Below are 9,330 nucleotides of genomic sequence, written 5' to 3' on the forward strand. Positions count from 1 at the left end.
CTCTCCTATCTAGGCAGCTTGGTTATAAAAGAGATTTAATTTCACAGACCCAAAAGGAAACTGTGCTATCAAAAAGACACAATTTTAATTTGAGAAGTGGCGTATGAGTCACAAAATTGTCCTAAATTTCTGTCCACCTGGCTCCTTTTAATGAAACTGCTGAAACCTAGGCTGATTATCAGTAACACAAATATGGAGTAGAAATTCAGGATACACTGATTAAATACTGTCTGACATCTCAAGAATTGTTCAGTTGCATACATAATGACATTGTCACCGACATAATCAAAATTAATCAACAAGTTTTGCTTTAGGTAAATATTTTTCAGGACTGGAAATACTCTGACATCATTCCCATGTGAGATATATCTTGCCAGACAGGCAGACACTTTTGGCTGCAGGGAATGGGCATCTGTCACCAACTGCTTGAGCCAGCATTGCTAGCTCAAGGCCCAGATGATTCAGATAATTGTAGAATCTGACCTTGAGGAAGCAGTGTGGAAAATATCTGAATATTGCTTAGCATGATATTTTATAAAGAGTAAATGAACAATACAAATTCTTAATTAGTCTATCTCTTGGGGTCTCGAAATTCCCATCATATTATAATTATGTGGCTTTGAGTAAGCCTAGCCAAAAGTGAGTCATCCCTAGTTTTAATAGGCTATATGTGCATTTTTATTAATAGTTGACTAATTTTGAAAGGTTCTTTTTATATTATCCTTCAGTTCAGTTCAGTTCAGTCGCTCAGTCGTGTCCGACTCTTTGCGACCCATGAATCAGCACGCCAGGCCTCCCTGTCCATCACCAACTCCCGGAGTTCACTCAAACTCATGTCCACAGAGTCAGTGATACCATCCAGCCATCTCATTCTCTGTCGACCCCTTCTCCTCCCGCCCCCAACCCTTCCCAGCATCAGAGTCTTTTCCAGTGAGTCAACTCGTCGCATGAGGTGGCCAAAGTATTGCAGTTTCAGCTTTAGCATCAGTCCTTCCAATGAACACCCAGGATTGATCTCCTTTTATATTATCCTTAAAATTTGATAATTTTGAATATCATCAGGAGAGAATTCAGGCCACACTCGTATGAATTTCTCATTACCCATAAAAATGAACATCACTATTCTAAAGAATTATAGAGGACTTGTGGTAAGAACCTACAACAGATGCACGAAAACCAAAAAGAAAATTACTCAAGCATATTGCAAAAGAAAATCATCCATTCACAACAGGAAAAACAATGAGAAGAAATAGAGAACTACAAAAGCAACCAGAATACAAGTAATAAAGTGGCAAATAAGTACATAACTATCAATAATTATTTTAAATGTCAGTGGACTAATTGGTCCCATCAAAAGACAGAGTGGCTGATTGGATCAAAAAAAAAAAAAAACAGGACCCATCTATCTGCTGCCTGCAGGATACTCCCTTCAGAGAAAAAGACACTTATGGACTGAAAGTGAAAGGATGGGAAAAGAAAGCAGGGTAACAATACTCATATCACACAAAATAGACTTTAAAACAAAAGCTACATCAAAAGACAAAGAAGGCCATTATATAATGATAAAGACATCAACACAAGAAGAGGATGTTACACTTATTAACACAAGTGCACCAAATACAGGAGCTTCCCTGATGGCACAGCTGGTGAAGAATCTTCTGGCAATGTGACCTTGATTCAATCCCTGGGTTGGGAAGATCCCCTGGAAAAGGGAACGGCTACCCATTCCAGTATTCTGGCCTGGAAAATTCCTTAAAATATATAAACATTAATAGACATAAAGGGAGAAGTTGATAATTATACAATGCTAGTAGGGGAGTTTAACTCCCCACTTACACCAATGAAATAGATCATCCAGACAGAAAATCAATAAGGCAACAGTGGTATTAAATGACACAATAGACCAGTTGAACTTAGTAGATATCTACAGGACATTACATCTAAAACAAGCAGAATACACATTTATTTAAGCAGTGCTCCTGGAATGTTCTCCAGGATACATCACATAGTAGGCCACAAAATAAGTCACAACAAATTGGAAAGGATAGAAATTATATCAGGCATTTTTTCACAATATAAAACTAAATCAACTACAGAGAGAAGAATGAGGAAAGTACAAAGACATGGAAACCAAACAACATTCTACCAGTTGGTCGATGAAAGAAATCAAAGGGGAATAAAAAAATACCTTGCAATAAATGAAAATAGACACAACTTTCCAAAGCCTATGGAATGCAGTAAAAGCAGTTCTAAGAGGGAGATTTATAGCAATACACACCTTCCTCAAGAAATAAGAAAAACCTCAAATAAACAACTTAACCTACCACATGAAGGAATTAGAAAAAGAAGAATAAACAAAGCCCAAAGCCTGAAGAAGGAAGGAAATCACAAACATCAGAGAAGAAATAAATAAAATAGAGACCTAAAAAACAATAGAAAAGACCTATGAAACCAAGAGCTGTTTTCTTTTTTTCCTCAAAGATAAACGAAACTGATAAACCTTTAGCCAGGCTTACCAATAAACAGAATGAGAAATGAAACAGGAGAAGTAGCAGCCAATACCACAAAAAAATGTGACACAAAAAAATCATAAGAGATAGAGGTGCTGCTATGGCTTCCACTGGGGTCAGCGTGACCACTAGGGCTCAACAAATGGATCTCCTCAAATTCGTCTGAATTTATCTTCGGGGCATCTCCTGCTTTGCCACCAAAAGGAATGACTTCCAGAGGAACTTGATCCTCAATTTGGAACTCTTGGCTGCCAGAGTATGGCTGGCCAGGAATTTGAGAGACATTGACCTAATACCACTTCAGCCTGGGATGTAGCCATAAAGACACATGGAACCCCGGTGGTGTACTTGAACCTTCCAAAAACAGTGCCTCCAATCTGTGACTGTCACTGGACTTGCTCTGATGGCAGTTGAAGTTTGATTCAAATGGACACCTTCTCTTCTCAGCCTGACTTTCTTTTCTTTGCTGAGTCCACTCAGCACATCCTTCTCTGGTCAGCAGGCCGGTTTCAGCTAAAGTGTTGTCCTCTGTTCTGTAAAGTTTTGTGGGGTGTGTCCTCAATCATGTCCAACTCTTTGCAACCCTTTGGACGGACTATAGCCGTCCAGGCTCCTCTGTTAATGGGATTCTTCAGGCAAGAATACTGGAGTGGGTTGCCATTTCTCCCTTTAGGGGATCTTCCCAACCCAGGGATCAATCCCATGTCTCCTGTGGCTCCTGCATTGCAAGTGAATTCTTTACCTGCTGAGCCACTGGGGCCCTGTAAAGGTCTGTACATAGGTCTTAATTATCTGCAGGGGATGATCTTTGGTCTCGTCCTGAGGAATAATCGAGGGGTATTTTAACAAATTAAATAAAACTGTCCCTGTATGCAGATAACACAATGCTACACATAGAAAATTCTAGTCTCCACCAAATAACTATTAGAACTAATAAATGAATTCATTAAAGTTGCAGGATACAATATTAGTATATAGAAATCTGTTGTTTTGTATACACAAAAAATGAACTACCAATAAGAGAAAGCAAAAAGAATCCATTTAAAATTACATCCAAAAGAATAAAATACTTAGGAATAAACTTAACCAAGGAGGTGTAAGAACTATATCCTGAAAACTATAAAGCCTGATGAAGGAAACTGAAGAGGATACAACGAAGTAGAAAACTATTCCATGCTCTTGGATTCAAAGAATTAATATCATGAAAATAGCCATACTACCCAAAGCAATTTATAGATTTAATGCAATCCCTATCAAAATACCCATGGCTTTGGTCATAGAACTGGAACAAATAATCCCAAAGTTTATATGGAACCACAAAAGACCCTGAATTGCCAAAGAAATCTTGAAAAAAAAGTGAACAAAGCTGAAAGTATCACCCTTCCTGACTTCAGACTATACTGCAAAGCCACAGTAATCCTAACAGAATGGTACTGGCACAAAAACAGACACATAGATCAATGGCACAAAATAGAGCCCAGAAATAAATCCATTTGCTAAGTTGAATTAATATATTCATAATAAAGAGAGCAAGAATATACACTGGAAAAAAAGTCTCTTCAATAAGTACTGCTGGGAAAACTGGACACCAACATGTAAAAGAATGAGATTAGAACATTTTGGGGACTTCCTTGGTAGTGCAGTTGATAAGAGTCTGCTTGCCACTGCAGGGGACATGGGTTTGATCTCTGGTCCACGAAGATGCTGCAGAACAACTAAGCCCATTCACCGCAACTACTGAGGCCACACTCTAGAGCTTGCGAGCCACAAGCTCTACTGCAACTACTGAAGCCTGTGTGCCTGGAGCCTGTGCTCCCCAACAAGAGAAGCCACCACAATGAGAAGCCCGTGCACCACAACAAAGGGTAGCCCCCACTCACCACAACTAGATTACACCCATGGAAAGCAGCAAAGTCCCGGAACAGCTAAAAATAAATTAAATAAAAACTTAAAAATAACATTTCCTCACACAATATACAAAAATAAACTAAAAATGGATTAAAGACCTAAATGTGAGACCCAAAACCATAAAACTCCCAGAAGAAAACAGGCAGAACACCCTTTGACATAAATGATAACAGTATTCTTTTGGATCTCCTAAGACAAAAAAAATAATTAAATTAAAATAAAAGCAAAAATAAACAAATGGGACCTAATTAAAAGCTTTTGTACATCAATGGAAGCCATCAACAAAATGAAAAGACAACCTACTGAATGGGAGAAAATATCTGCAAATGATATTACCAACAAGGGGTTAATATCCAAAATATTACTATGTAAACAGCTCATGCAACTGTTTACACAATAAAAAAAAAAGCCCATCAAAAAATGGGCAAAAGACTTGAACAGACATATTCCAAAGAAGACATACAGAGGCTAATAGACAGGTGGAAAGATATTCAACATCACCAACTGTTAGAGAAATACAAATCAAAACAACAATGAGACATTATTTCACACCTGTAAGAATGGCTATCATCAAAAAGTTTACAAATAACAAATGCTGGTTAGGATGTGAAGAAAAGGGAATCCTTGTACACTGTTGGTAAGAATGTTAATTAGTGCCACCACTATGGAAAATAGGATGGGTGTTCCTTGAAAAACTAAAAGTAGGGGCTTCCCTGGTGGCCCACCTTCCAATACAGGGAAGACAGGTTTGATCCCTAGTAGGGGGTGAAAAGGTTGGCTTGAAGCTCAACATTCAGAAAACAAAGATCATGGCATCTGGTCCCATCACTTCATGGGAAATAGATGGAAAAACAGTGGAAACAGTGTCAGACTTTATTTTTTTGGGCTCCAAAATCACTACAGATGTTGATTGCAGCCATGAAATTAAAAGACGCTTGCTCCTTGGAAGGAAAGTTATGACCAACCTTGATAGTATATTAAAAAGCAGAGACATTACTTTGCCAACCAAGGTCCGTCTAGTCAAGGCAATGGTTTTTCCCGTGGTCATGTATGGATGTGAGAGTTGGACTGTGAAGAAGGCTGACCGCCGAAGAATCGATGCTTTTGAACTGTGGTGTTGGAGAAGACTCTTGAGAGTCCCTTATACTGCAAGGAGATCCAACCAGTCCATTCTGGAGGAGATCAATCCTGGATGTTCATTGGAGGGACTGATGCTAAAGCTGAAACTGCAATACTTTGGCCACCTCATGCGACGAGTTGACTCACTGGAAAAGACTCTGATGCTGGGAAAGGTTGGGGGCGGGAGGAGAAGGGGACGACGGAGAATGAGATGGCTGGATGGCATCACGGACTCTGTGGACATGAGTTTGAGTGAACTCCGGGAGTTGGTGATGGACAGGGAGGCCTGGCGTGCTGTGATTCATGGGGTCGCGGAGAGTCGGACACGACTGAGCGACTGAACTGAACTGAACTGAACTGAGGGGGAATACGATCCCACATGACACAGGGCAATTAAGCCCATGTATTGCAACTACTGAATCTGCACACCACAAGTAGAAGCCCATGTGCCACAACAAAAGATCCTGCATGCTACCACTCACACTTTATGCAGCCAAATTAATAAACATTAAGAAAAAAAAACTATAAGTAGAACTACCATTTGATCCAACAACTCTACTCCTGAGTGTATATCTGGAAAAAAAAAATGAAAACACTAATTTGAAAAGATGGAACACTTCAGTGTTCATTGCAGCACTGTTTGACAATAGCCAAGGTATGGAATCAACCCAAGTGTCCATCAACAGATGAATGGATAAAGAAGGTGTGTTACACATATATAATGGAGTAGTTCAGTTCAGTTCAGTTCAGTTCAGTCGCTCAGTCGTGTCCAACTCTCCGCGACCCCATGAATCACAGCACGCCAGGCCTCCCTGTCCATCACCAACTCCCGGAGTTCACTCAAACTCATGTCCACAGAGTCGGTGATGCCATCCAGCCATCTCATTCTCCGTCGTCCCCTTCTCCTCCCGCCCCCAACCTTTCCCAGCATCAGAGTCTTTTCCAGTGAGTCAACTCGTCACATGAGGTGGCCAAAGTATTGCAGTTTCAGCTTCAGCATCAGTCCCTCCAATGAACATCCAGGATTGATCTCCTTTAGAATGGACTGGTTGGATCTCCTTGCAGTATAAGGGACTCTCAAGAGTCTTCTCCAACACCACAGTTCAAAAGCATCGATTCTTCGGCGATCAGCTTTCTTCACAGTCCAACTCTCACATCCATACATGACCACGGGAAAAACCATTGCCTTGACTAGACGGACCTTGGTTGGCAAAGTAATGTCTCTGCTTTTTAATATACTATCAAGGTTGGTCATAACCTCAGCCATAAAAAAGAATGAAATTCTGCCATTTGTAGCAATGTGGATGAACCTACAGAACATTATGCTTAGTGAAATAAGTCAGATAGAGAAAGTGATATCACTTACATGTGGAATATAAAAAATAAAAATAATACAAACAAATGTATTTGACAAAACAGAAACAGACTCACAGATATAGAAAACAAACTAGTGGTTACCAGTAGGGAGACGGAAGGGAGGAGAAGCACATTAGGGGTATGGGATTAAGAGAAACAAACTACTATGAATAAAATAGATAAACCACAAAGATATATTGTACAACACAGGGAATTATAGCCATTACTGTGGAGTAACCTTTGATAGAGTATAATCTATAAAAATACTTAACAGTATGCTATATACCAGAAACTAATATCATATTGTAAATAACTTTACATCAATAAAAAAGATAATAAATATTTTAAAATAATAATTTTGTCTTTCCTTTTGGTCTGATCAGTATTTTACATAGTTTCATGCATATTTTGATTTTTATTCTACAGCAGGTCTGTTATTAACATTTTCTGAGAAAGAAATCCAAAGAGCTGAAGAAGGAAGAATATTTTATATACTGTAATACAATAAATAGGCTTTAATGGGGTTGCTGCTGCTGCTGCTAAGTTGCTTCAGTCATGTCCAACTCTGTGCAACCCCATAGAGAGCAGCCCACCAGGCTCCCCCGTCCTTGGGATTCTCCAGGCAAGAATACTGGAGTGGGTTGCCATTTCCTTCTCCAGTGCATGAAAGTGAAAAGTGAAAGTGAAGTTGCTCAGTCGTGTCTGACTCTTAAAATGGATCTATTAAGTCAAGAAAATTGCAGATTTCAGAAATGCCATAGTTAACCATTTTAGGGAAAGTGGGGGAAGGGTACCAGAGTGATCAGAGTCTGTAGCAGTGGCTGGAAAGGGAGGGAGACAGGCTGCCCAAGAAAAGAGGAAAAGCAGATGGAGTCCCTGTTGCTTCCTATAGGGGTCATTACCTTCAAACCTGTCAAGATGTCAAAGCATTAACAGATTAAGGAAAAAAAAAACCAACCATAAGGTAAAAGAGTTTTTCTCTAAAATATAGAGGTAGTTTTTGATGTAGGATATGTAAAATTTCCCATGAGGTGATGCTTTTCTTATTAATGAACACTTCAAACACCCCCCACCTCCATGCCTGACCAGTGTCAGGAAATACACAGTATCCTCCTCAGTTCTCACCCCTAGGCCATTGCCTGACTAGTGTTATCTGCCTAAATAACAGAGGTAGGGAAACCCAGGCTGGGGAAAATCAGAAGACATAGTATTTCATTTTTGTATTTATTCAAGACACTTAGTCACTGACAAAGTAACTCAAATGGAAAGGCTTTGGACATATGCAAAAATGGAAAGTGATCTCCGCTCAGGGCAAGGAGCCTCCTGGAGAGAATTGTGCCTTATCAGTGTTGCAGACCTCCATTTGAAAAGCCAGCAGATTTCAGTCAGGGACATAAGCCTAGGACAGCAAAGCCCTGTGCAAAATGCAATGGAACATAAGTAATGCAGCTACAAGGATCAGATCAGTAAAGCTCCAACAAGGGTGGAGACTGATTTTAAATAAGATCTTTACTTTCAAATTATTTTTAGCACTTTAAACTTGTCCTCCAGAAAGACTATACATGTTTCTTAAGGGAAATTACTGTAATGGGGAAAACCAGGGACAGCTTGAATGTCCATCCAAAGGAAATAAGAAAATGGCAAAATCAATCATGACATATCCACTCTCTGGATCTTAGGCATCTGCTTAAAAGAATAAGTTTGATCTCAGAATCCTGAAAGGGAAAATGGCTAATTTTTTTTAACAAAACAAGTATCAAAACAATGTGTATATGATTCTAATTTTGCAAATTTTTTGTTTTAGCAACATTTCCATTTTGTAAAGCAAGTGTATTAGATGCAATCTTTGTGCACCTTCTCAGATTTCCTTCACTGTCTCTTTTTTGAGGATAACCTCAACACCGCTATTGCACCTTGACCACGACCATTGCCTTCACTGAACTCCCTGAGATGACCGGGGTTCAATGAAACTTTGGGCCTGCATAGCTCTTGCTTCCTATACACTGAATCCTATTGATATCAAGTCATCACTTGAAATGCCAGACTGCTACATAAAGGAATTTTCTTCCTGAGTGGCTGCCAAGGGCTGAAAATATGGAGAGTTACCCCTAGTATGGGGGCCTCCCAGGTGGCGCTAGTGGTAAAGAGCCTGCCTACCAATGCAGGAGAACATAAGAGACGTGGGTTTGATTGCTGGGTTGGGAAGATCCCCTGGAGAAGGGCATGGCAACCCACTCCATTATCCTTGCCTGGAGAATCCCATGGACAGAGGAGCCTGGTTGGCTACAGTCCATAGGGTTGCACAGAGTCAGACACAGCTAAAGAAAATTAGCATGCACACATGCACAGTCCCACTGTGAGGTGAAATTCGGCCAATGGAAAGTGAGAGCCAGGAGGCATATGAACAGAACAATGCCCTCCCCTTTAAGCAGTGGAC

General features: G+C 39.9%; 1 pseudogene; it reads left to right on the top strand.

The window, feature by feature from the left end:
• The first annotated feature begins 2,610 nt into the window (after positions 1 to 2,610).
• On the top strand, positions 2,611 to 2,826 carry LOC148777602 (mitochondrial import receptor subunit TOM6 homolog pseudogene; annotated as a pseudogene).
• Positions 2,827 to 9,330: the final 6,504 nt, after the last annotated feature.

The sequence above is a fragment of the Moschus berezovskii genome, chromosome 6 (assembly GCF_049115385.1).
Source record: "Moschus berezovskii isolate FMDL1 chromosome 6, NW_MosBer_1.0, whole genome shotgun sequence".
Taxonomy (NCBI): Eukaryota; Metazoa; Chordata; class Mammalia; order Artiodactyla; family Moschidae; genus Moschus; species Moschus berezovskii.